Below are 27864 nucleotides of genomic sequence, written 5' to 3'. Positions count from 1 at the left end.
CAGCTGTGAAAGTTGACAAGCAGCTGTGTGATGAGAAAAGTTACCTGCCGCCGGCGGAAAGCCCTGACGGACGGCTGAAGGCTGCCACAAATTGTTGAGAAGCGGAGCGCGCTGTGCTGACATCCGACGACACTTTCCCCTCACTAAGTAGACCGTGATGTACCACTCACTGCCTTATGTCTGCTTTTTCAGACCATCAGAACCAGAAAAGCGGGATGAAAAAAAATGAATATTTTAGCAACTGATAGCACACCAGTGGCGGGGCCAGACAGGAGCTGATATCACTTCGTGGCATTTCAAAGATCCTCTAATAATGCATGACTGTGACTCTGTTGAAAGACCGCCTACATCCCTCAGACTGCACACAACTCAGGACCCCCCTCCTCACTCACAGCTCCGTCCGACATTAGCCGAGCTGCTATTATCTATTGGTGCACAATTTTCAAAAGGCTTTATTTATTTATTTGTGTGTGTGTGTGTGTGTGGGGTCAGTGTCCATTAGATGATCTCAGAGACAGTCTGTACTGCGTTTTTCTCAACAAGTCTGCCACGAAACATCTCAGGAGCTGCTCAACAAAAAAAGCAAATTGCGTTTGGCTGCTAGAAGGAGCTGAGTGGAGACGGCAGCACTCTGCCCGGGCTTTCTCAGCGCCTTATTTTGATTTCATGAATCCAATTACTGCTGTCTTCTTTTATCCTCAACGTGAACCTGATTGTGTAAGGCCCAGGGGATCGCCGGAGCCGCAGTTTTTATTTATTTATTATTTATTATTATCATTTTATTCTCTTTCCGTCTGATCAGAGATTCTGTACCTCTCACTCCCCTTTTTCCAGAAGAAAAGAGAAACAAGCTGTGCAATAAAATAAACAGCCTTCCACTCGCTTTCCTCACTACTCCCTTTGCTGCGTCTTCAAAACCTTCGTTTGTACACACCTGCGTGTGTGTGTGCGTGTGTGTGTGCGTGTGTGTGTGCGTGTGTGTATGCGTGCCCTTTGGTTGTTCAGGGATGTCAAGAGTCTCAAACTTTACCTGCCGATGTCAGTAAGACAAATAAACTCCGTGGTTGAAACTTTGTGGAAGACGTAGACAGAAGAGAAAGAAGCCGTTCAGAACTGTCACATTCGTGATGGGTGGAATTAATGAGGAGGAATTTGCTGTATTTTTCAGCACTGGGTGCACAGCGGGTGCAGGCGCGCTGTTTTCTCCTCGCATTTGAGTTTCGTCACGTCACGTCTTCATTTCCACAAACTGGTTTTGATATGTTTGTTTATAATCAGTATTTATTTGCCTGTGCTGATGTAAATCGTTCCGCAAAATGGATGAGAGCAGTCATTACGAAACCAACAATTAAGTCGTCGCTGCAGAGAAAATACAGCATTTCCATACTCCTGCTAAAACAATTTTTTTATCTTCATTTTGCTTCTGTTCCGATTCCGTATTCGACCATTTCAGTCCGAGAGTTGGAACCGGTTGAACTTCTCTCGTCACGCTGTGGCTGTCAGTCAGGCCTCCTGGCGATCTGACACCAAGATGAACGCAGCCAACCACGCAGCTCATCCTCAGACGGCGGCTGCTGTCGTGTTAATTATGTGAGATATCGCCGGCTGAACCCTGTAGGGGTTCGAGGCAGCGCTAATGAGATTTGGAGGGAATAAGTGATGAGACGGGGCGGCAGATGAGGTTAGAAACCCTGGTGCTGTTGTGCTCGGTGTCAGACCCCATGGAATGTCTCGTGTCCAATCAGAATGCCTGTTGCATTATCTGCTTCACGTCTCCTTAGATTGAGATAATTCTGTACCGACATGTCAAAAGGAAATAGGATCAGGCTCATGACTCAGACTGAGAAGACGGTACGATTAAAGACCCTGTCATTCGCTCGCTTTACTCCTTCCTTTTCTCATTTCAATCCAAAAACATTATAAGGCCTTTTCCCCCATCCCAATCTTCAGCAAAGCAGACTCGTGCCTTTAATCATACATAAAAACTCAGCCGGTTTAGACCTCTGTTTGCGGCCTTCAGCAAAATTTGAGGTTTCAACTTCCTGATGAAATAAGAGGATTTGTTAGTTAGACATTCCACACTTTCAGAAGGGAACAAAAGCAAGGCAGCTTTGAAGTGATCTCAGAGGTGTGTGTGGAGCGCGAGTAAAAGTAAAGGATGGATGTTTCTCCTGTGTGGGAAGTTCACGAACAGTCAATAACGATAAGCAAACTATCATCATTACATTGCATTATTCTTTTTGTACCCAAATTGACACCTTTTATACAAATTTAGCCTGTTCCTCCGCCTTTCCTCCACCATTTTCATTTTAAATGTATTTTTGTGCAATATTTATGATTATTATCATCTTTTCTTTAATTTTATTTGTCGTCCCCCCCACCCCCCCCCACCCCCACCCCTTTTAACATTTGAAGTGCTGGGTGTCCATGCAGCTAGAGGTGTGCAGGACCAGGAGCCTCCTTCACGCCAGCAGCTCTGATTACAAACACAGTTCTGCTCTGTGGTTAAAGATCCTCTCTGGCTCGCTGGCTGTGCGCGCCTTTTTCCAGCCAGGTGGCCGGTTTACGCACGGAGCTTCCCTCGCCCTGCTGCACCGTGCTGCACCCCCGGCCTCCCCCCCCCCCTGCCTGCCGGGGCGCAGTGGTTCGCTCCAGTCGGCGCTCCGCTGCCGTCACTCTCCGATCCGCAGTCGGAGCTCCAGCCCGGGAACCGAGAAGACGCCGAGCCGCACCGCTCCTCGCCGCCGTACCTCTGTCCGCCCGTGTCCGCCGCTCCACCGAGAGTTCCTGCCTTCTTCTCCTGGTAAGATTCTCTTCTCTTCGAGCGAGGCAGGTTTACTTTCATCGCTGGTGTTTGTCCACACTGTCCCCCCCCCCCCCCCCCCCCCCCCCCGTCGTCCTCCTCTCGCTGCGAGTATCCAGCGCGGCTCCGTGTCTTCTCATTTTTGAAACATTTGCAAATTGTTCTTAATTTACATGTTGCTTTGCTGTTCGTTAATATCATGGTCTTGCTGTTTGGATTTATCGTTTTTTAAAAAGAACCTTGTGTCGTTGTGAATCAAGCGCACCTGCCTGCTACACATGCTGGCGGTCGAAAAAAAAAAGCGGGACAGATGTTGCTACTTTTTGTGTGACTGTTTCAACGCACCTTGATGCTGCTGCTGGAGGTGCTGCTCCTCTTGGAGTTGTCAGGTTTCGCGTCTGTTGTTCTGGTCTTATTCCGTCCTGTTCTATACCAGCACACTGACTGACTGACTGAATGACTGACTGACTGACACTGGATATTCAAACCAGGCTGTTGTGAGCTCCAAGTCTATCTATAGCGTTTAGATCACGAGCAAAAGTCCCACAAAATAACACCCACAAAGCTTGGATCAAGCTGCTTATCTGTGCTTTATTAAAGGGGTGGTTCACTCAACGTTGAAATAGCATCCAGTTGTAACCCATTCACTTTGCACTAAATGATGAAATGGAGGCTCTGGTTACATTTTTCTAATCCACGTGACTCTTCCGGAGTTTCACGTAGCAAATTAATTCGGCCTGAGTCCAATGTTACGGCGGTTAAAATCAATTGGTAAAATCGTGGCGTCAGGAAGCCTCTGTAGTCTGGTTTGTTTAAAACGGACCTGGTTCATTGTTCTAAGCCAAAACATCCACTGTCGCTTCCATTTGTGTGTGAAACTCCACGATGGTTATCTGTATTTCACCCCAGCCTCCCTCTGCAGAAAGGGTCGAGCAGTGACATGTGGCATTTTGACTGAACTTTCACTCACACAGCTGAGTTGAAGAGGTACCAAAGTTTTAGGTTAGTTTCTTTTTTTGTTGTAAACTCGAAGTGAATCTCAGAAGCCTGAACATGTCAGGGCTGGAAATCAGCGTAAATGTGAGTGCTCTCTGTTTTAAAATTCTCTATCAGAGAGGAAAACGAGTCCAAGTTGTCGCTCACATGGAGTTCGCATCGGGTTAAAGCCCTGCGCTGAAATAAAAGTGTGTAAAGATTAGAAGTCATGCAGAAGAAAGGGTCATTCCTCGGCGGCGGCGGCGGTGCTCTTCCCCGCTCTGGCACAGCGGCTGCGTTTAATGTGAGGAGCTGTCAGAGGCGTGGAGGAGCTGCTGCTGCTGCTGCTGCTGCTGCTGCTGCTGCTGATCAGGGCGGCCCAGCTGCAGGCAGCACTGCGAGGCTCAGGGGACCAACAAAAGGGAGAGAGGAGTGTCTGCTAAGAGCGGCGAGGCGGTGGCTGCGGCTGCGGCTGCGGCTGCTGCTGCTCCGCCCCGTTCCGCGCTGTTCCACGCTGTTCCAGGCTCCGGCAGCAGGTGCGCAGGAGCGGCGACAATGTCACATCTGTTGATGAACGTCTCCTCGTTTCGCCGCCGACAGATACGGGCGGACGCTTAGAGCGGAGGCCCCGCCGCACTCAGACCACAGATGCTGCCTTAAGCTCTGCTAATTGATGTTTTCCTCGCAGGCGGCCTGCTCGCCCCCGCAGGGCCTCACGTCAAAGCCCCGGGTTCGATATGGGGCGGAGCTTTGGGCAGGAGTGGGGCTTATTGCTGGAGCTGAATTTGCTGAATATGCGACAGATAGGGTGCCCGCTGGCTTAGCAGTTTCAACCGGCCTACCTTTGTCTCCTGAGCTTCTTCTCTATCGTGCACGACGTGTTTGATTTATTGTCATTTTGCATCATGCAGCCTTGTGCGGGCTCCCTTGGTAAGGCTGCGTCCTCCTCTTTCCTGCTTTCTATGCCAACAAATCCAAAGTAAGAAAAAGAAAATATTTCGGCCGAGTTCTTTTTTTTTTAATGCAGCCTCGAAACAGTAACGTGTCTCAGTGCTGTCAGCAAACCCCCGCTTCCAACCCACAGAAGTCAGAAAAGTCCATCAGGTTTTTTGCCTGGTCCATTTTTCTATGTTAAAATGAGCTGTTCTGAACATTGGCCCCATGTGATGTCACAAAGAGCAATGATACCACTCCCAGGTGAATGACCACATGATGGCTACAGTGTTTCTGTCCCCTGACAAACATGTGAACGCATCATTTTTATTGTGAAGCTAAAACCAAGTGTTTATTTTTGCTGCAGACTCTAAACAGAAGGCTAAATATGCTGTTTTTCTCGGGATCTTCTGAAGCGTCTCCACAATGATTGATTATTCATGCCTTGCTAGAGTCTGGGAAAAGGATTTTTCTTTTTCTTTGCAGCCTTTTGTAGAAAACTTGCATAAAAAAAACACAAAGCAGACAAAGACCAACAACACATCGTCTTCTTCCACAATCAAACTAAAATGCCTGGGACTGATGCGTATTGTCAATCAGCGACCTTTGTGGAGAGGGAGGTGCTAATAGCAGGCTAGGTTTAGTTGTGACGTCAGTCAGATGCAACCGATGGGAGCTTGTATGTGTCTGGCGCAAATACATTATCAATTCTTTTTAAGAGCTTTTTTTCCTCTCTAAATCCAAATGCTGTTTGCCAAAAGTCTGTATTGCTAAATGTTTCTCGTGAACTTCTTTTTGTATCTATCTGACAAGAAGGACGGCGCCTCGCGGACTGATTGAAGAGGTTGGGTGGGAGAGGAGAGCACCGGCTGACCTACATCACATCCTCGGCGAGGGCGTGTTTTAAAGCTGAAGAGGGCCGGTTTGAAGCACCAAACTCCGGGGTAGATAACAACAACAAAAAAAAAAAAAAATCAGTCTCCCCTCAGCGCAGCGCCGGAGCAGCCGAGCGGCGACAATAGAGGCTGTCATGGCGAGAAGTGCAGCACTCGTCAAATGAGATGCCGCGCGCGTGCACGTGCACGTGCTCGTTCGCGGCAGTTATTATGCGGCCGCCGCGGCGTGTGTTCACGGCCGCCGTATCGATGGAGCGGAGAAATGAAAGCGGCGCAGATAAATAAAAAATGATTCTCATTCAAACTTGGTGGCATTAATTATTCAGCGGCTCGGCGCTGATAATGAAAAGACGCTGCTGCACTTTGACTCGGTGTGCAGAAACTCATTAGTGTTTGTGCTGCGCAGCCGCGTGCGGGTGTGACTGTGTCAGCAGGCCGTAGTTGCGTTGAAAAAGCAAATTCTAAGTCTGAAATCTGATTTATATGCAGCCTTTTGTGGGACGTTTTGGGCCTTATGTGGCTGATTGTCGGAGGACGGACTGACGGACAGTCTGACGGACTGACATTGTCACATTTAGCGTCTCGTTCGGATGCCAAACCTCTGCTGCCGGTTCGCTCAGTTGGCTCTTTGATCGCATACGAGCTCCTGAGTTTCAACGTCTTTGGGCAACGGCCGCTTGTCCTTTCACTTCTTGGGAAGCTGTTCACGCTCCTCAATCTTTCATGAAATAAATGATTTCGTGCCGAACCTGAACCGTCTTTTTTTTTTTGTTTTGTTTCTTGTTTTATATTATGTTGACCATAAGCGGCAGATTGGCAGCTGCAGTGGCAAATGTTAATTTTAAGAGGGAAAAAAAAAAAAAATCCTACAAGTTAACATTTCCAGAAATGACCTGCAACCAGACAATAGGTTTCAGTCCTGCTGAGTGTGTGTGAGTCTGTCATTGCGCTGCAGGGTCAACAAAAATATATATACTGTATATATATATATTTGTAAAATCAAATCATAGCGTCCATATGTGCGTCTCAGTAAAGGTCAGTGCAGACATCAGTCTGCAGCCAAACACTGGGACCAAGGCAGCTTGTGTGATTGAATGTGTGCTCATTGTGTTATATATATTGTGCATGTCAGGGCCTTTACACCTTGGGGACCTTTGCTTACAGTTTAAAAAATGCTTTTGAAAGGGCTAAGAGTGTGGGAGTGTGAGTTTGTGTGTGTGTGTGCGCGCCTCTTCCTTAAGGTCACCACTTTCAGTACGTAGGGCAAGTAAGTGATTTGTCCTTTTCCCCATCATTTGAAAAAGCGGAAAAAGGTTCTTCTCCGAGGGGTCCGACTCGCTCTCTGTCACTCAGCGGAAGGAGTCTCTCTCTCTCTCTCTCTCTCTCTCTCTCTCTCTCTCTCCTCTTTTGCCTGTTGTTGCGCCGACACATTTTGTGGAAACCAGCCCTTTGTGATGTCACTGATGTCGCCTCGCAGGTTAGCGTCGGCAGCACCCAGAGACAGCTGTTGGCTCTGCCCTCGGAGACTTCCAGTCATGTGGAAGGTCAGGCTGAGCACCAGTTTCAGCAGCAGGCACCAGTCCAGAGTTTGTCTTTTCTTTATGCGGGATTCTGTAAACAGACGGTTAAATATGCTGTTTTCTGAAGAAGAAAAGAAAATCTATCCGTGCAAGGCTGCTCCACTACAACTCTGCGTTAAAAATGAATATTTAATAACGTGTATAATGTGGGGCCTTGACGAGTTCCGAACCTCTCAACAGCAGTAGATGATTATTTTGCGTCCTGCCTCTGTGCCAGCGGTGACCTGGATGTCCTGCGTTTCCCCCCCGCCGACTCTGTGCCGCCACACAGCTGGGAGCTGAATTCAGTTCTGGTTCAGTGGGCTTTTCTCCCACGTTCTGGCCCAGGTTTTTTTGATGCTCCAAATATTTCCCTGCGGGCCGGGGGTGGAGGTTCTGCAACTGAAACCTGGATTTTCAAACCCCCGCTCACCGCCCTGTGCAAGAGGAAGGTTCTTGAAAACGCTCTCTTCCTCCTCCACTTGCCTGTTTTTCTGAGGGAGTGACAAACCCAACGCTACTGGTGGGGGGGTCTTGGCTGCATTTTGTCAGGTTTTGAGTGTTGTCTGTGACTGCACGTTTGTTTTGTAGGCACACTGACTTTTCATTTGATGTTTTAGATAGATACTGCGTTAGAGTTAAAGTTTAGTCATATGTGCACCCACTAATTCGCTCACGATGAAATGCCTTCAAGTGTTTTTTGTATGACAACAACACTTTGTGTATGTGTTGTTTTTATGTTTTTTTTTGGCAAAGGCTCCTGTGACATCCTTGTACTGTCTTGCAGTGGCTTTTTTCCTTACATCACAGTTTGGGGACGTGTTTTTCTCCAAATGCTCAGCAATCAAAGACAATGCACGAGACTCGCTATATGCAGGCACAAAAGCTATAATGTGTTGCAATCACATCAACAGTACACAAATACTCAAAGTGTTTAACCAGGACAAGGTCTTTAGTAAGAACTGCATGCGTCCTAATGCAGCTGGCTCGTCCTCTGGAAATGTCCTTATTCTGATTCAGGTGTGGAGCAGCTTGTGTTTACACTGCGAGTGTCTTTGTATGATCTTGCTGATGCGGGTCAATAAGGGAATATTGCTGTGCAACGTGCCAACAGCCATTGCTTTACTGTTCAGAGGGTCGTTCAAGAGGTTTCACGAGATTGTGTCTTTCAGGCTCGGCGTGGAGCCGATCAATGAAAGGTTGTGCGTTTATTGTTGGCTCGCAGTCGCAGAAAGCATCTTCTTTAAAAAACTAAAAAAAACAAAACAAGAAAAACTCTGGCGCTGCAGCCTTTGTCAGTGTTGACTCACCACCTACTGTACTTTACACCTTTTACCTTTTACTTCAGCAGTGCTGCTTCCTCCTACACACACATGCACAGATCTACCTTTGTTTTTGCTCTCTCGGGCACCTTCCTTCACCAACAGAATGTCTATTGCGAAATCACACACACACACACACACACACACACACACACACACACACACACTACAGGCACAGCAAACTTGAAACATTTTTGAATGGAAAACACTCATGGAATGCCCTACACACACAAACACACACACACACACACACACACACACACGCACACACACACACACACACTCACTCACACACACCACTGTGTCAGCGATGCAGGGCGTTCCATTATTGTCAACGCTCGGGACTCCTGAGTCGTCGAAACCCAATTTTCAGGGTGGGAAGTTGGAGGAGGTCGCTCTGTTTTTAGCCTCATTAAATGAGCGCAGCCAAAGTTTTGTGCAACATCCTCCGTCTGCACTCGTGTTGCTCTTGTGCTTTGATGCGCAAACACCGGTAATATGCAGTAATGGGTCAACGCTGCCAGCGGCAGGCGACGCCTCCCTCTCCCGACGACGGCTGGAATGCTGTGACGTCTCCAATGTGACTCCGCATTTCGCCTCGCGAAGATAATGGAGCACAGCATCAGTGGACTGCACAGGAGGAATGAGATGACTACGTGTTGGCGCTGCTGTTCTTTGTTGTTGTTTTCTTCTTTTCGGTGGGACAGAGAAACACGTTTGAAAGGCCAGTGGTGATCATTATTACGGGCTGGCTGCCAGTGTGAGGTGTGCGTCGCAATGCATTTGTGTGAAGGTGTGTTTTGAGAGGCAGAGTGAGAGCACGGCGCAGCAAACACTATAATTGATATGCCAGAAGCAGCGGTTTTATTTGATTTATTCTGACACATATCCAATTGTGACGGTAACACTGTGAATACTGCAGTACCGCAGCTGGCCACCGGGGGTGCAGTAACAGCCAGTTTGCCTGCGTTTGGGAACTGTCACATTATCCCTAAATGTCTTTATCTATTAATCCTCAAACAGAGTATGGAACTGAAGCGCATTAACACCAAAAAAATGCACAAAACACTAATTGCTGCTTGCCGAGAAATAAACAGAACATAATCGATAGAGTAACCGAATCATTGAAACTGCTGAAGACTAATTAAGGTGCCATGAATGGTTGCTTCATTATGAAGGGACTGATTATGTTGAAGACTTTATTCGACTGTGCTACCTCCTTTGAAGAGCTATTTGCGTCCGCCACAAATCAAATAATAACAAATACTTGCCAAGAAATGTAGCAAAATATGCAGCAACTGCAAAACTAGGCCGGCTATGTGATTAAACTTAAAAAAAATAAAAAAATAAAAAATAATAATAAAAAACTAAACTCATGCCATTCTTCAACCGCTCTTCCTGTTATGCCGCAGTGCTGCTACAATCCAGATGGTTTCCTCTCTCTCTCTCTCTTTCCCTCTCTCTCTCTCTCTCTCTCTCTCTCTCTGTGTGAGGGGATTTAATTTAAGCAACTTATTGCATATAATGAATGCACGGCTATTTAAGAGGAATAGAATCGCTCGTTTAAACGATTCCATCCACCGTTTCCTCTCCCCTGCAGACTGGAAAAAAGCAAGAAAAGGCAGGAAGTCATTACAAAAACATGCAGCGCTTTAATTGCCCACACGCCCTGAACTAACCATCCAAACGCGTCCCAAAATATGAGCCTCCGCAGGGCCGACTGAAGATCAGATTGGAGTCATTAAAGTCGTGAAGATATAACATTGCTGGCTTTTTTCTCCCGCTCCATGGCTCCTTGTTGTAAAGACACAGCGGCGAGTGAGTAATTCCAAGGCAGCGACAACATGGGAAGTAGCTGCGCGCTCAGAAACTCAGGCCGCTGCTCCTCTGTTCCGCCGACTTCCCCCACGAGCGTTTCGGCGGCTGCGGCGCTATGACAATTGCATTGTGCATAAGCGAGATGGAAGTCAGCTTCAGCTTCTTCAACTGGTAATATTAATGCAGGACCAGTGCGGGTCTGAACTGAAAGCTGAAAGGTGTGTAAATGATTTTTCCCTGAAGAGTTTCTTTCGGCCGTCACAGCCGCACAGCAATGAGCTCAACAGCGACAGGAAAACGTAAGGAGCCAACGTGAAGATTGTCGCGTTGTTCCTCAGACGTTTTTTGTTCAGTCTCATTATTCTGGCCACTACTCCTCCACAGCACGCTCAGTTTATTAGCCTGTCGTTAGTAGCGCCTGGCTGAGCTCAGTTACTCAGGTTTCTGGTGTGTGAAGCAGCATTTTTATTTATTTATTTATTTTTTACACCAGGAAACCAGTGCGCTTTCATGAAAAGTAGGTTGCACATGTTGTGTTGTCTTTGTGCGAGCCAACAGCACTTCCTGCTCCAATGTGTCGAAATGAAAGGTTCATATTCCTCAACAGTGTAAAGGCAACAACTACTGGCCGTTTACTCAAACTGATGACCGATTTTAACTTCGCTGACCGGCTCAACTGATCATTTTACCCTTTTGGTGGCATGTCTTCTTCGTTCTGGAATATCCGTTTTTTTCTTTTTGTTTTTTTTATTAGCTTGTCAAACTCTTGGACGTCAGCGGGGGGAGAGAGAGACGACAATGCCGTTGCGCGTCGCCGCTGGTACCCGTTGTGCGCCGGTGCACTGAAGGAGCAGTGACTTGCGGCGGCGTGACTGTCAGGCGGCTGACAGCTCGACATCATGACGGCGCAAACTCGCAGCTTCATCTCCGGCAGCGCCGCCGCTTTCTTTGCTCGCTCCCGTCGTCTGATTTCTGTCCTCCTGACAGGCGAGCTGGCGAGCAGCTTTTCGCTGACTGAGCGGCTGGCCGTCTCTGCCGGCACTTTGCTTCATCATCATCATCATCATCATCATCATTGATGATGAAATTTCCAACTGAGCTCTCATTATTGAAAGTTGTCTCCGTCCTGTGAGTGTGTGTGTGTGAGCTCTGGCATTTCCAAGATCATCCTCCGCCCTGATCCTGCAGAACTTCTTCCTTTCTGTCTCTTTCTATCCGTTTGTCCTTCTTCCATCCAGTGGCCTTATCATTCTGATGAGGACCCGAATCTTTTATTTCTTCTTCTTCTTCCTCTTCCTCTTCCTCTTCCTCCTCCTCCTTCTTCTATAAAAGTATGCTGAGATCAGGTCTGTATTTGTAAAGTTTCACACTGTATTTTAGTGCATAGTCACCAAATTGCAGATGCTCCTGGGCAAGACTTGTGGGTGTAAAGTAGAGTGCGGTAAAGATTTTGAATTTGCCGACGAAGCAGCGGAGAGGTGAGGTGAGGAAACGCTTCCAGTGAAGAGGACAACAGCGGGAAAGACACCTCTTGAGCTGCAGGGCGAGGATTTAAGAAAAGTTAGTGACAGCGATAGAAGAGGGGAGGGGAGTTTGCAGAGGGGAGGAGGGGAGGGGGTGCAGGGGTTCAGTGTGCGTGTCTAATGACTGATAAAGAGAAGCGCACGCTGAATTATAGATGCAGCGGAGGTGAAGTTTTCATGAAAATGTTACTAAGCCACTCAAAGATTTAGCCAAACCCAGACATGACATGAGAGGAAAAGCGATGGAAGAGAAGGGGTGAGTGGGGCAGGAAGTGGAGGAGGATGAGGAGAAGTTAGAAGAGGAGGAGGAAGAAGAGAAGGAGAAGGAAGTGGAAGATAAGGAGGAGTAAGAGGAGGAGGAAGGGGAGGAGAGGAAGAGGATGAGGGGGAAGAAGTTGAGGAGGAGGAAGAAGTGGAGGAGGAGGAAGAGGAAAATAAGAAAGAAGAGAAGAATGAGGAGGAGGAGGAGGAGGGCGATGTGGGAAAAGTTGTTGCGGCGAGAGGAAAGTGGTCCCGGCTAATTGGCATCTGATCTGAGGTCTGGCTGTGCGGCGCTCGCACCAGTTGTTGCCTCGGTGGCGTCTCCTCTCTGGCAGCTGGGCCTCGTTCATCAGCGCTAAACGAAGAGGGAGTTTAAACTCCTTGATGACAAAACCATCCCCTCCTCCCCTCCCCCGACCTCACCCCCCCCCCTCTCTCTCTCCTCTTCCCTCTGCTCTGTCTCACAGATTGCGGTTGCGGCTCTTCTCTCCGCCTGCTCTCTTTCAGTCTGGCTGATGAGTCGGATATGATGCCTTTTTTGTTTTGTTGTGTTTTTTTTTCCATACGCTCAGCATGCAGCTGTCTCCTTAACACTCTGGGGCCATTTGAACTCCTCCCGTTCGCACACATCGTGACGTGTAAGTTGACTTTGTCATCTTGGCTTCAAATTTTTGGAATTCTTGGTCGGACGGCGGGAAATCTTCCACTCAATGTTGTTCGTTTAGGTTCAACTTTTAACAGCCGCTTCACGTAAGGTTTCTACATATGTACATATCACGGAATTGAGACTATGAATCAGAATCATCCATCCAACAAGTTGCCAGTTCATCGCAGGGCCACACAACACTCCCAATAACCCCTATTTTACACCAGAAGCGTCTGCAGAGCGTTGACAATCTTAATATTTCAATATATTGAAAATATCGCGATACTTGCTCACGTGGCGTCATCCAAGTGTGTCTAAGTTGTGGCCGTCTAACTTGTCCAGAAACTGTGACCATGTTTTCAGCCACGTTTTTTTTTTACACTGGCTCTGCGTCAGTAAGAGATCCAGCAAGTCGGACAAGTTAGTTTTCACAGGAAACTAGCAAATAGTTGAGCTTGATTTTGCAGCCCTCGTGCAACAGAGCGTGCAGACGTGGCGCTGCGCTCTGTTTTCACCTGATAGCCTGCAAACCTCGCACTGATAGCCAGCCAGCGGCTAATGAGTATCACTTGCATAAAACACAGACACACACACACACACACACACACACACACACACACACACACACACACACACACACACACACACAAACATGCATGCGTGCAAATTGAGGCTGGGCTATTAGTGCTGGTGGTTGCCGGCAGCCTGTGCGTTTACACATAATGTAAAATCACGCAGGACCTCTGTTTACATGCACAGATTAATTACTCTGCCCGGCCAGAACAAGTTTGATAATTGTCAGCCAATTAGCAGCAAACTGCAGTGACCTCACTCTCCTTAAACTAATAAGGATTAAACAATGATGAATAAAAAGCATTGAAATGCATTGTAGACATATAACATATGACGATATCTCTGCGTGTATGTATAAAATATGCAAGTCTTAAGTAAGCCTTAGAAAAAGTCTCTGTCAGTTGAATAATGAAAGCCTTTTCTTGAACCGCTGTTTGAATGCGAGTATTTTTACGCACCACCGAGGTTGTCTTTTCTTGAACTTTTGCACCGCGAAAACTCGTCATCCAATTGTGGTTTGCTAAGCGAATGGAGGTCACATCTCCCCAGCAACAGCCACTAACAAGCTCACCGTCTGTGTCTCTGAGCACCGAGTGTGTTTGAGAGGGAGACCCAAATTCCTTAAAAAAAATAAGACAAAACAAACAAACAAACAAACAATCTCAAAGACTGTTCAAGCTGTGGAGGAAACATTGCTTGCTGTTCAGTCCTCTCAGGCTGAGGCTCCAACTGTCTCTCCAACATCTGGAAATGTGTTTGGAACCCGCTGAATTCCACTTGTTCTGCGAGGAGGCGACACTCTCCACCTCTGCACCCCAAACCTGTCCTGAGTGTCCTGTGCCCTGATATCGAAATGCACATTCTGCATCCAAAGATTCAGCAGTTTCTCTATTTGTTTTGCATGTGATGTGTTGAAGAGAAACTGAGAAAACTTTCCCAAAAAAACACACACCTGTGAACTTGTTCTCATTCACCTTGTGTGCAATAGAACAATGGAACCGCCCCTATTGGACAGTGAAGCTAACTCTGTCGTTCTGGAGCGAATTAATTCTGGCATTGCTTTGGCTTGGCGCCAGCAGGACGGGAGCAAAGCCGGCGTTGATCTTCGGGAGCCTCACTAACGGTTCAAGCGGCCGTTTGATGTCTAAAATACATACGCAGCATGTTATGTGCATTTTGATTTGAGGCTGAGCTGGAGCAGTTTCTCTGGTAGCAGGAATGAAAATGTGGAGCTTTGTTGTGGGATGGGCCGGGATGGGCGGGATCAGGACGGAGGACATCAGAGGGACAGTCGGAGCACGTTGGATGTTGTAGAGGTGAATCCAGAGAGGAGCAGACAGGCTGAGATGGTTGCAGTGGATGTGTCAGTAGAAGGATGCAGAGGTTGGACATGGCAGGAGGCCAGGAGGAAGAGCAGAGAGCAGATTTATTGATGCAGCGAAGGAGCAGCAGCATGCAGGGGGTTAGACGGAGGCAGCTGATTGGTTGTGGGGGAAACCCTGAAGGAACCCGCCCGAGGGAAAATCCGATTTTAATTCGCAATTTCAGCAAGACAAAAAAAAAACAAAAAACATAACAAAACGACAACAACCAATAAGCGTCCTCGGAATTAAAAATTTATGCGAAATGTGAAAACACAGGAGTTAATTGAATCCCAGGGACTTCACCAAACCAGCCACGTACGCATGTGCACTATTTTCAGCTCCGCTTCCTGTCAGAAATGCGTAGATCCCTCTCAACATTCCCGCCCACGCACCTTGACTGACAGGTCGTCCTGGGGCATCGCGGCTCCGCGGTGAACCGACAGGAAGCCGCCTCTTTCCAGACGCTCTCCTGACCTTTAGCTCCCTGCGCTAAAGCGGCGCCGCCTCATTAAGGGAGACGGGGGCTGTTAGTGATGATAATTATCAACAGGCCTCATTATTCAAACTTTTTTTCCCTCCCCCCTCCTCCGTTTCAGCAGCTGTCTGCGCGTGCTCTCCGCTCGGCCCGAATTAGACGCACCCCCCCCCACCCGCGTAAAGTTTGGCCCCCGTCAACGCCCGCGGCTCGGGGCCGCTGCCAACCTCGCCTGCTTCCGCCTCCTCCATCCATCATCCGCCGCCACCTACAGTCTGTGGGGTGGGACTGCGGTCTCCCGTGTGCCATCTATCCATCTGTCTGGCCCCCAAACCTTTCATCCATCTCACAAACATAAGCACACTGGGCGCCTCTCCAAACCCTCCTTACGTTTGTATTCTGATCAAGATTCAAGACGGATGGTCTTGAGGGTTTTCAGCCATTCTGCATCACATTTGTTTTGTTTGCTGTTTTTTTTTTTTTGGTCAGGGGAGAGTGGCGGTGACGTTTTTCTGCATCAATTTGCAGGCAATACGACTACTTCAATGTATTTTCATTTTCATTTTTTTTTTTTTAAATAATAAGCCTCACAATGGGGGATGGAATCACAGTGGAACGTCTTAAACTTCTCTCGCTCACACAAATTGTCCTTTTAATGGAGGCGTATTAAATCTAAATGGGCGGTGACAAATTTTCCGCTCATTAAAAATGAATTTCCAGGCCCGGCAGCGCTGTGTTCATCACTCCATGGACTTTAAACGCTCACTTCATGGAATAATATTAAAACAAAAAAAAAACAAAACTCAAACCCAACCCTCATCCTCAAGTTAGAGTTCACCATGGATAGATACTTCACTCTTCACTGCTCATCACTGTGGTAATGGACACTATGGTGACACTTTCTCATCTGCAGAGTCATTTTGAAGTTGTTTGTACATAAAAGTAACTCCATGGATTGTGTGGCCGTTGGCTTGTTGTCGCCACGTGCTGGCAAAGACTCTGCATTCCAATTAGTCCTGGTCCAGCGACACCAGTGGTTTTAGCCCTGCAGACAGGAGCCGTGGCTCTCACATTCAAAGGTGGTTTTAAAGCAAACCGTATTTGAGTTTAAATGCTCTTCTTGTGGACTTGAATAAAGTGGGTGAAATTTGGAGGAAAATGTGGGCGAGTTTATCTTTTTGAGCTGCTCATATTAAAGATCCTGCATCAGTCCCAAGTGCAGACTTTATTCTTCCTCTGCATCCGTTATTCAAAGCTGACTCACCGGTGCAGACTTGCTTCAGGATTTTTGACGGTGCCCATCCATTAAAGCATCCATCTGTTCACTCAACGGCAGGCAGCATTTTTTTCTTGAACTTCATCTCTTTTCTTCAGCCTCTCTGAGAGTATTCCCTTGTAGTCGCGTCTTTCATGACTCCCTGGAGAAACGACGATGGGGAAATACTGTATTCTAATGTTTAAAATATGCATGGGAGCCGGTTGAAGTGTAGTTTGGGTTTCTCCTTTCAGCAGCCACTTTTCATTTTTAATTAACTTTTAGTTTGTTTTACACAGTACAAGAACTTCCCAGCCAGAACCTTCATTAACCAAGCCCCGACCATGTTGTTCCACTCTTTCAAAAATCAAAGAATGAGCCCAGAAAACAAACAAACAATTAAAGAAACAAACAAGCACAATCAAAAATTTACAGCAGAGTACTTATGATGCTATTTAGTGCAGTTTAGCCTAATAGAATCAGCTCCAACAGGAAACATTGGTTCCGAATCATTGAATGCCCACTGGTCATGTGATCAATAAATATTCAGAGCCCACACATTCTGGCCTGCGGAATATAAAACAGTTGGCGTCCAACTAAAGGCTTTCGTCTGAGATATTGAGTAAATAAAATATTAAGGCCTGACTTTTATGCAGATTCAGCATTAAGAGAAACACACCAGCCGGCAGGCAGGAAGGTTTTGACTCCAGCGGTCGTCAGAAGTAAACACAGCGGACTCGGTGGGTTCCCCTCAGACAGCCACACTCTCCTGCGGACTCCCCTGAATAAAGAGGGAAAAGTGATGACTAAAGATTCTTGGAAAACTCACTCGAACTCACCTCTCATATTCGATTCGGGAGAAATGGGTCGGTCAGCGAAAAACAACAAATAAAAAAAAAAAAAATCATGAGACAACAGCTGTTTGATAGGTGGCTGGCTGCTGCTTCCGTTTGTGAATGTAATCGTTCCTCTCTGAATGAGTGACTCATCCGCTCTCATCCGGCAGGAGCTGAGCGAACCCAGACTGGACACAGTGTTTTATGATCGGCGGTGCAAGAGTGCGAAAGAAGCAAAACGTTGATGGGGTTTATTGGACGATAAACAACGACTGCCAGGGCGATAATTTACTCCAAGACGCCAGACGCCGAGGTTTCTCGACGCCGGGCCACACTTGAGGTTGTTTTATCGAGGTTTTATCATGCAAACAATATTATCTCCCAGTGCTGGTTGCATTTCACTGACACTTATCGTGAAAATCAGCTATAATCGTGCGTTGAATTTATCTGCTTTGAGCTGCTGCACAACAGTGAGCGTGAAAAATGGCTCCGGATAAACTGGAGCATCCTCTGCTGTGAGCCTTTACACAAGCCACTTAAATATCAGTGTTGCCCTTCAGTTTGACTTTATTTGACATCTTTCCCACAAATCAACTAGTGAGGTTTGCAATTCATAGTCTTTACAGACTTTGAACCAGTAAGAACCTGATCAAATCAGCGATTATAAGGCAGAACATTTTAAGTAACTAAATATTAAGATTCGGTGCATTGTCTCTTAAATACAAGACACAATAAATCTAGTATGTACTCTAGTCGTGAATGTCTGAGTGTCTGGTATATGTAAATATATGTAATATGTAAATAGACACGAGAACCAGACATCTGATTCTCACCGACAGTCCCTCACTGGGACCAAAACGTTGCAGTCGCCGCGCTGCGCCCTGTTCAATTGATTAAATGAATGAGACGAGGCAGGAACAACGGAAGAAGGAAGAAAAAAAAGTTACTTCACTTAGACCCAATTAACCTTTTTCCTGAGCCGTCAATTTTCTCACCCGTGGCCGACGAATCAGCGAGGGCCAGAAAGACACCAATTGATGGAAACATATCGATTTAATAAGGTTAATTTTCTGTTGCCAATACGCCTCCAACTGCACGGGGAGCTAATGAGTGAATTAAAGTGAGGTAACATTTTGCTGTGCTGAGTGTCGAGCACTTTCAAGGCCAACACACACACACACACACACACACACACACACACACACACACACACACACGCACTCTTGTTGTTCTTTACACTCATTTTTCTAAACAGAATGCTCACGATTACAAACTAAACATGGCAGTAACAGTTGTACCGACGATAAAGAGTGGAGCCGAAAGTTAAAGCCAAGTCATCAACAAACGACCAAGATAAAATACCAATAGGACAAGATTAGTGAAGACAATAATCTGAATGAAGAAGAGGCATCATTTAAAAATTGGCCATATTTCACAAAATCTGCGGTTGATAATCTGCAATGCGTGACATCTGCGTGTCTGGAAAAAACACTGAAATGACAGTTTGACAGCTTTTTTTTGTGTTTGTTTGGCGGGTGAGTCATCAGACAACCTCGACATTGACTGAACAAGTGAATGTTGTCGTCGCTGACATAACATGCCGGGCGCCTGCGTTGTTCTGCATTTGCATGAAGCTGTCAGGTCTGGAAAACCCATTGCTCCTGTTGAAAACCTACCAGCCTTATTCAGCGCCATGCCCTCTTGCACGGCGAGCGCACCGCATGGCAATAACCACGATGCGTTGAACCGGACCAGATTTCCTGGGTAAAACTCCATATTTACTCTTATGTTCCCCTTAAAAAGGGGAAATTAGAATTAGTGTTATTAACACCTTGAGATAAAGCGGGAAAAGTGTTGCTATAAAAACAAATGTACCGTATTTTACGTGTTTTTGCAACGCGCATATGTGTGTGCTCGCATCCATCATGTTAATCTATAAGTAATTGCACAATGCATTGCCAAAAGTTGTTAATTTCTTTTTTACCACCACCCGCAATTTATTTCCACTGCCGTGATCCACTCGTCTTATTAGCATGAGCAGAGCGGCCAAGTGGGCGGGGGGGGGGGGTGTTCAGGAGCAGGGAGGAGAAAACAAAGAGACGGAGGCGAGACAGAAAATGAAAAGAAGTCCTCGTGATAAATTAGCTGAGTTTAGGTGCCGTTTGTCGACCCGACGTGGGAATTCGCCACTGTCGGTGCGCGTGTTTCCCGACGGATGTGCGCTCACGTTTGATGTGTGCGTTCGCAGCCACCAATGCTTCATGCATATCTGCGCGGCGCACTGCGCCCTGCAGCGCTGAGTTATAGTTTAATCTGCTCCTGTAGCCTCCCGCATTGAAAACAGCCTCACAAATCATAGTCCTCATCCAGATGTCTCTCTCTCTCTCTCTCTCTCTCTCACACACACACACACATACGTGTGCTATAAGGTGGGTGAGGTCAGCTCCTGGTTAGTCGGGAAATTATCACTACAGATGTGCAAAGTGGCTGTAAAGGGTGAGAAAACACGCTGAGTGATAATTTGTTTGCTGAGTTTCACTTTCATCAGCATCTGTCTGTATCTTAATGCTCTGCAACAGTTGGTTTCGTCCTGCTGTAACACCATCTCGACGCCTCTGTTTTTGATGTATTCTCATTTTTTTTGCCCTGCAGATTTCTATTTGCAATTTTGTGAAATGACCAGTCTTCCGTTTTTACTCCGTTCTCTATCTCGACTCAAATTTAGTGGAGAAACTTCCTTTCTGATGCAGAAACTGGCAGCAAGAGTTCCATCTTTTAAAATGATTATGGAGCAGCTGCTGCCGGCAATCATCCTATTGCTCAGTCAGGGTGTCTGCAGCCTCGCAGCCTCTGGGAAGCTCAATGGGAGGCCATTTCTGAGTGCGGCGATAAAGTGGGCCTAGGAACTGAACTTTGAGGAACGCCTGATCAAAACATTACTGTCCCACCCTGATGAAAAATTGCTGTTTATTTCAGATCATTTGGACGAAATAGAACTTGTACTAATAAAACAGTGGAATGTATAAGATGAGAATGCTTGGAATCTTTAACAGAATAGACATATACTCATCAATTGGTGTTATTCTATCCTTTATTCTGTGGTTTTATTTTAGGAAAATATCTTGGTTATTGAGTTTATGCACCTGGTGTTTGCCAGTGTCTACAATATCCAATCCCAGCTACCCCGAGTGAAAGAAAAGCCAGTTATTCTGGTTCATTTCTTCTGACAAAGTTATATTTCTTTAACAGATGCGATCCAGCTTCCAAGCACGTTACAAAATCTCATTTTCCCACCAAGTGTTTGCATTAACTGACATCTTAAACAGACATTTTTTGTGACGTTGCCATCTGCCTAAAAATTGGCTTGGTTGTTATTATGACGAATTTTGGTTTAATGCTGAAACTGGAGCACCGCGTCAAACTAAGCCGTCTTCAACCCCCCCTGTCCTCCCATTCCAACCTTGCTTACTATGAGCAGCTCGTTGAAAAGGCTTGAGTGTGTGTGTGTGTGTGTGTGTGTGCGTGTGTGTGACCGTGGGCTGGCTGTGAGTGTGAGTCTGGATGGCAGCATCAAAAAGACTTGAGCCGCTGTAGCTGGCGAGATCCGCCCTGCATTTTGTCTTTGATCTTTGCCTCCAATGAGATGCGCAAGAATGCAAAACGCTGGTGGAACGGCGCCACTCGCATCTGCGGCAGCATGTTGAAACCGTTGCCGGCGCAATTATGTGCATTTGTGTGTTTTTCCTCACGCTCCTCCCCTCTTTTTAGCGCATAATGCTGCCATGTGGGCGAGCGCGACTCACAGCAAATGAGGTAATGAGTCTGTGGTGAGTGTGTGTGTGTGTGTGTGTGTGTGTGTGTGTGTGTGTGTGTGTGTGTGTGTGTGTGTGTGTGTGTGTGTGTGTGTGTGTGTGTGTGTGTGTGTGTGTGTGTGTGCGCACAGTGGACAAAGATTGTGAGGTAAACCTGGATTTTCTGCCAAGTTCCTTATCAAATTGTTGCATTTTATCACCAACACCTTTGACCAGATGTAATAGGGATGTGTTCTATAGTGAATTTAAAGCAGTTCGCGTCAGTATCAGATCATACGGAAGGTCACATACAGTGCAATCGGCCAGTAGAATATCATATGCTGGACAAAATTCATTTCATCCACATTTTCTCGGAGTAAAAATCTGGAAGTGGAATCAGATTTTTGTGTGTGCCGATGCAAATGCTGGTTTAACATTTTGTGATGGCATCGAAGGGGTTTATGTCCCGTCGCTTATGATAGACCTGAGTTGTGTCTGGGTATTAAATCACTGCAGGGCAGCTATTGATTTCAAACTATTGCCCTTGGAAGACGGACATTTGTTCATCTCATCACATTTCTGTGTTTTTGTTTTTTTTTTGTCAATGCGATAGAATTAAAGAAAAGGATCTCGAATTTTGCATGAGGGCCCCCCATTTTCTTACCCCTTAATGATAATTTCCAGCGCAGAATATTTAACAACCTCTGACAAAAGGAATTTTGAAACCCCCACAAATCCAGGAATGTTTATTTCCTGGACAGAGAGAGAGAGAGATCTTTTCTCTCTCTCTCTCTCCAGGCGTTTTTGCCTTTTTTGAGGCCGCATCGATCGACTCATCTTTCCATCCCTTCATCCGTCCAGCCGCTCTGAACTTCACTCACCGTCGTGTACACCCGTGCATCCGGCGCTGACCTCAGCACGTGGCAGGCAGCCAAAGCAACCTTGTACTCGCAGAAGACGGCTCGGTTGTCATGTTGCGCGCAAAAGTCCGTCAAAGGCGCCGCTTCCGGCCTCGTCTCTCGTCCGCCCTGTGATTTCCTACCATGGGGGAAGGAGGAAGACGTCCGCGGAGCTGAACTCCTGCCCTCACAAGAGCCGATTGTATTCCTTTCAAATGGTTTACCGCCGCTTCCCCCCGCCTGCACCCGCATGGCAACATTAATATTAATTCAGAAAGAAAGAAAGAAGGGCAACAGCGTGAGCCGACAGCCCCTTTCGGGGTGATATTGTTTGGATTGATGAACACACTGAGAAGATGTTTCAACTTTGAAGCTGTTTCTGCATTTGTAGACGGTGTTTCATCAACGCTCCCCCTGGATTCAGCAAGACAGAGCTCGGAGCTTTCCATAGATTCTCTTTTTTGATTAGAAATGTATAATTTATGCCATTTGCTTTATTTGCTGTGGTTGAAGTGCTTGTCGGGGCGAATCGGAAAACGACAGAGAAATCAGAGAGCGCTCGAATGGAACGGCGAGGTTGGTGCGTCTGTGCCTCACGCCACCTGTATGACGTGTCCATCATGGAAATGATCACACTGTGGAATCCACTTGTGTTTGTTCACTTCGCTTCATCTGGCGATGAAGGCTTGTAGAATGTAAAGGGCTTCAATGGTTTCTGAGAGTCAAAATCCTTACAACTGGAGGCTGCAGGCTGGCAAGATGGATGAGCTGGATTTCAGACCTGAAGTGGTTAACACCTTATTGTAATGATTGTTGGTAGTATTTTATAGTTATTGATTGGAGAGGGGGGCACATAAGGGCAGCAGACCTCTCCTCCTGTTTGAAATCTTCCAGCGCTGCCCTCAGTAACAAGATTAGATAAGGATGAATCGAAAGGTCAAAGCAGGAGGTGGACGGCTGCTTTCAATCCAGTCAAGTCCAATTTGTGTCTCTTGCGCTTTAAGACACGGAGTGTCTGTCGCCAGTGGAATCACACAGCGACCGACACTGAGTTGAGAGCTCAGTGACGTGACGTCTTTACTGTCGCCTTTTCGGATTGATTTGACAATTTTGTGGCTTTTCGATGCTTTTCGTTGTTGATGAAACTAAAAGTCAGTTTTTTTTTGTTGCCATCTCTCTTTTCACCTCACATCAGAAAAGCAGTGATTCTGACACGGTAGCCCCATTAGATTTATAGATATTTTGCACTGAAACTACCAAGCCAACGACTGCATCGACGATGAACCTCCTTTCAAAAGGTTTTGTACTGAATCCTCCTGATGGAAACAGACGTGACTGTGTGTCAGTAGCCGTGTTAGCTCGCCCTAACCCGCCCTGTCGTTGTCCAGACGCCCCACTCTGAAATAAGGAAGTCAATTAGCAACATTGTTATCCGACGGTGTGGCTATGCGGAAACTCAGCTAGCGTTCAGAGATGTGAATAATCAGTACGTATGAAAGAGAGGAAGAGGTCAGCGGGAAGGTGCGTGCGGTGTGGTAATGGATTGCCCAATCACACGCGTGTTGGAAAGAGGTGATTGAATTTAATCCAGTGAGTAATATGTTTAGGCAGCCAAAGACTCCTCATGGAAATAGGAATGCTGTGACCTTTTGGAATGCATATGATTACCGTCGGCTTTGCTTCATCAAATCACCGCGTGTGTCTTTGTGTGTGTGTGTGTGTGTGTGTGTGTGTGTGTGTGTGTGTGTGTGTGTGTGTGTGTGTGTGTGTGTGTGTGTGTGTGTGTGTGTGTGTGTCTGTCTGTCTGTCTGAGGGAAACATGGTAATGTGGTATTATGCGCTGAGTGGTTCCTGTTGAAAATGCGTTTCCTCATCTTTCGACCGTTGTTGTTTGTGGTCTGAAATATTTATCCGTTAATAAACTTGTTAAACAAAACAAAAATGATCCTTTTGTACACATGATAGTGGTTGCTTTTGTCTCTGTATGAACAATCTGTGTGGCTGTCAAGGAGAGCCAAGACAGCCTCTTCAGGCTGAGTGAGAGAAACACTTGTTTGGCCTGTGCAGCTCAAAGTAGAAGATTTTTATTAACAAACAATCCTAGTTTGTTTTTGGAAGGAGACCACCAAAATGATTTTATTCAATCTGAATATGATCCTTTAAGTGTTTTTGAATTTATGGGAGCAACACTTACTAAGCTTATGGCATATGGCCTCTTTTCCAAATGTCATGTAGCGCCGCACTGTGGTGCAGCTAATTTGGAAAAACCTTTGGAGGATTTTCTGTGTCCACGTCCCCCTCTCTCTCTCTCTCTCTCTCTCTCTCTCTCTCTCTCTCTCACTCACTCACTCTCTCTCTCTCTCTCTCTGTCTCTCTCTCTCTCTCTCTCTCTTGACTTTGGATAAACTTTTTGGACCGACTTTCCTTTCTTTTCTTACCAACTGAGTCGCTGCCCACTGTCACTTGGCCTCCATTAATGGAGCTTCTGAAGCAGCTGTCTCTGCTCCCAGTCGAACTCCACTGACTTCCTGGAGGGGTTTGGGGGTGGGGGGTATTGGACCACATGCTGCTGCTGCTGACTGCTGGCCCTGGTCCTGCTGCTGCTGCTGCTGCTGCTGCTGCTGCTGCTGCTGCTGCTGCTCAGGTATCTGCTGGGGAAGGTTGACATCAGAAGTTAGACGGGTCCGTGTCACCCGAGGACACTGTTTGAAAAGATGCAAGCATTTTTTTTGTTGTCATCTGTTGTGATGCATCAGTGTTACATTCAAACTATTTTCACTTCTGCTCAGTGTTTGGACTTTCTCTTCTGTTGAACTGCTGATGTTAGGTGTTATTTTTTTCTTTCTTGGGTTCAAAGAGACCTTTATTGTTATGACGGTTAGAGCTTATTAAGAGGATATTTAGCTGCCTGCTGCTTCTCAGGGGTGGATGGGTCAAATGCAGAGTACAAATATCATCGTAAATCATGTGTATGGGACAAACAAAATGATTATCCTGAACTTGCACGCTGGCGTAATGAGGTTCTCCGTTGCAGCGCAGCATCTTTCCCAAGGTCGGCGAGAAAAATGTGACATAATTGGGCAACAATGACTTTAATTTACAATATGTGTCACATCCCGATAGCCCAACTGAAGACCAAGTTTTTAATGAGCTCTTTTTTCTTTGGAAAGACCAAGTTGAGCTCTGGGTCTCTGGCTCAGCACTGGCTGACTGGTGTCTGAAGTAGAGACTCGACGGGAACTTCTCCAAGCCAAGTCGTCCACTTCTTCAGCACTTAGAAGACTCGCACGAGAGCCCCGGCCTGATATCTGTCACGCTGTTTACTGGCACTGTAGCAGAGGAGCCACTTGACCCAGTTGCTGGATAACAGCCACTGTGAAACAAACACCAGGGATTTGGACGATTGTCGCTCTCTCGTGTGGAGGCATCACCAGGGGCTTGGATGATTCAAGTGTCTCACATTTTCCTGGTGATATTTTCACTGGATAGATGGATCACTTTATTGTCCTTTGCAGTACTTTCCCCCCACTATTTGTACAGTGTGATGGGCTTTGGTTTTCGTACAACATATACACCGCAAATTCACATTGCTTACGTGTGATATATTCATACATTCACACTCTCTCTGATTAGTTCTCAGTGCAAAGATCCTGTGGGTGTTTCCTTCCTTCCATTCATGAAAGAACTTCTCCTGACTCTGAAGAGTTCTACATCCGAATGGCAGTAGATTGGGCAGTGGGGCCACCATGACATTTAGTATTGAAGTCGAAGAAGCTGGAGGCTGGCAGTCTGATGTCTTTGGCACCTTGTTGTGAGTTTGTCCCTGCTGGCAAAAAAAAGAAAAAAAAAAAAACCTAACAAACAACAGTTCATTGATTTACAGAGTGTAACAATGATATTGTAGCATTTTCATTTTTGTTATGGCTATTTTCGCAAAGTGCCAAGTGTTCCAATAATGTTGACCACAGCCGAACTATCAGTCAGTTTGAATTTAGCTCGAGTTTGATCGAGAAATCAATTTCTGGGAGTTTCTGTTTCATGCTCATTGAAAACGTTTTTTGTTTTCTTTTTTAACCCCGACATGAGAGACGTTTAAGCACCAAAAACATAACTGGAGAAGCCTTTTCGGATGAGAAGCAAAATGTCTATAAGATACCTAACTAGTCCAATGAGAACCTTGACAGACAATCTATTGTTGATCGTGAAAAGAGAGCCAGTGATTTTCTGTTTTGTTTTGAGCACTGAACGTTCTGGTGAAAGTTATTTCCATTTGGACAACTGGTCATTTTCTCATATATTTCCCGTAAAGTGAATGTTTCCATGTGTCATCTGCTTAACAAATCAGATGTTATTTTGGAAAAGCCCGAGGAAATTTTCCCGCAAACCCTCATTTTGCGTAATTTGTGATGTCATGTCATGGTTTTTGCTATTTTGCAGTGGATGTGACTCATGTGTCATTCAAACAAGTCGGAGGCGTGTTGGTTTCCACAGAGACGGCCGGGTAGATCGGAGAAGGCGCTGGATATTTTGGGAGGACTTTCCTAGTCAGAACAAAACAAACTGTGAATCACATCAAGCCCAAAAGGAAGAACAAAGACGAAACAGCTGGGAGTTGAAGAGCTGAGAGTGTGAACTGACTCAGTGGCCACGTTCAGACTAACACTCTTTATCCCCCGGAAAAGACTCGCCGCTTTCATCAGGAGGAAATTTGCTCTTTCTAAGATAACCCCAGCCACGGGGATTAAAAAGAATTTGGCCGCGATGTGCAGAAGAGCATCTCTGGAAAAGCTGTTAAGGAAATCAATTGCAATCAGGAGCGGAAACAGTTGAAATAAAAGGATTTAGAAAGGACTCGCCATGGAAATGGGGCCGCACTCCTTTGTCCCGCCAGCTGTTCTGTCCGTCCAGAGTGCAAGAAAATGTCTGGCTGGCGAGTGCCTGAGTGTGCGCGCATGTGTGTGCCTATGTGTGTTACCAGGAAACACTCTAATGTGTTCAGAAGCCAAATGATACACATACACACACACGTACACACACACGCGCGCACACACACCATCACAAAGAGGGAGCTGCTGACTGCATGAAGCAATGGGAGGATAATTGCACAGGTAGCTCTCATCATAATCATCATCATCATCATCATCTGCTGTGATATTCAATTTCTCCATCTTGCTGTGTGTGTGCATGTGCGTGTGTATGTGTGTGTGTGTGTGTCTCCGTGTCTCGGGGAGACAAACCATCATTGTTCTTCCTCTCACCCCCGATGTTCCGCCTCTCCCCTTGAGAGGTCTGGGAGTGACAGCTCAGAGTGCCGCCAAGAGAGTGTGAATAAAATGTCAAAAACTGTAAAGCAGTGTGTTGCTTTTAAAATCAGAGCCACAATACCCGATACCTGCACTCTTAGCAGTAACGCCTTTTGTTTATTATTGGCTGTACCCGAACACCTGCTTGATCTTTTACACTGCCAAGTGAATTATCTACATCTCCAAAGGGAAGAACATAGAAACGACATGTCCCATGATGCACTGAAGACGTCCAATGTATTTAATCTCGCCCGTTTCCACATTATGAAGATCAAAATATCAAATCGATATTCAGCATTAAATGGTTGCTACCACCAAATAAATGCTGGCGTATTTCTTGGCCCAGCTTTAATTTTCTATTTCTATTTCCACTTTTGTCAGACTGCCGATGGCGTTAATTGCTCCCAGCTGTGTCTCTGCTCATCGTGTGATTCGAGTTTGTGGCTTCATTGTAGCTGTGGGGCGGTAAAAAAAAAAAAAAAAAGAAATCAAATATGAATGACAGAGAATATTTTCTTAGATAGAAAAACGCCACATCTGTCTTTTTCAGAAAATTGAAAAAGGCGTGTGAACGACGGAGCAGGAAGACATGCTGCAGATTTTGAACAGAACTGAATGCGAATTTTAATGCT

General features: G+C 46.2%; 1 protein-coding gene across 2 annotated transcripts in view; it reads left to right on the top strand.

The window, feature by feature from the left end:
• Positions 1 to 2628: 2628 nt before the first annotated feature.
• Positions 2629 to 27864, top strand: part of raly (RALY heterogeneous nuclear ribonucleoprotein) — a 104502-nt gene continuing 79266 nt past the window's right edge. The window contains exon 1 of one of the 2 annotated variants that reach the window (XM_076024781.1): positions 2629 to 2803. The gene's annotated coding sequence lies outside the window, so the exon portion shown is untranslated. The remainder of the gene's footprint in view (positions 2804 to 27864) is intronic. The other variant, XM_076024782.1, reaches the window with a different exon arrangement.

The sequence above is a fragment of the Nelusetta ayraudi genome, unplaced genomic scaffold, assembly GCF_046127955.1.
Source record: "Nelusetta ayraudi isolate G7.1 ecotype Tasmania unplaced genomic scaffold, CSIRO-AGI_Nayr_v1 ptg000017l, whole genome shotgun sequence".
Classification (NCBI taxonomy): domain Eukaryota; kingdom Metazoa; phylum Chordata; class Actinopteri; order Tetraodontiformes; family Monacanthidae; genus Nelusetta; species Nelusetta ayraudi.
The sequence above is the reverse complement of the archived record's forward strand: the minus strand, read 5'-3'. Positions and strand labels throughout refer to the sequence as shown.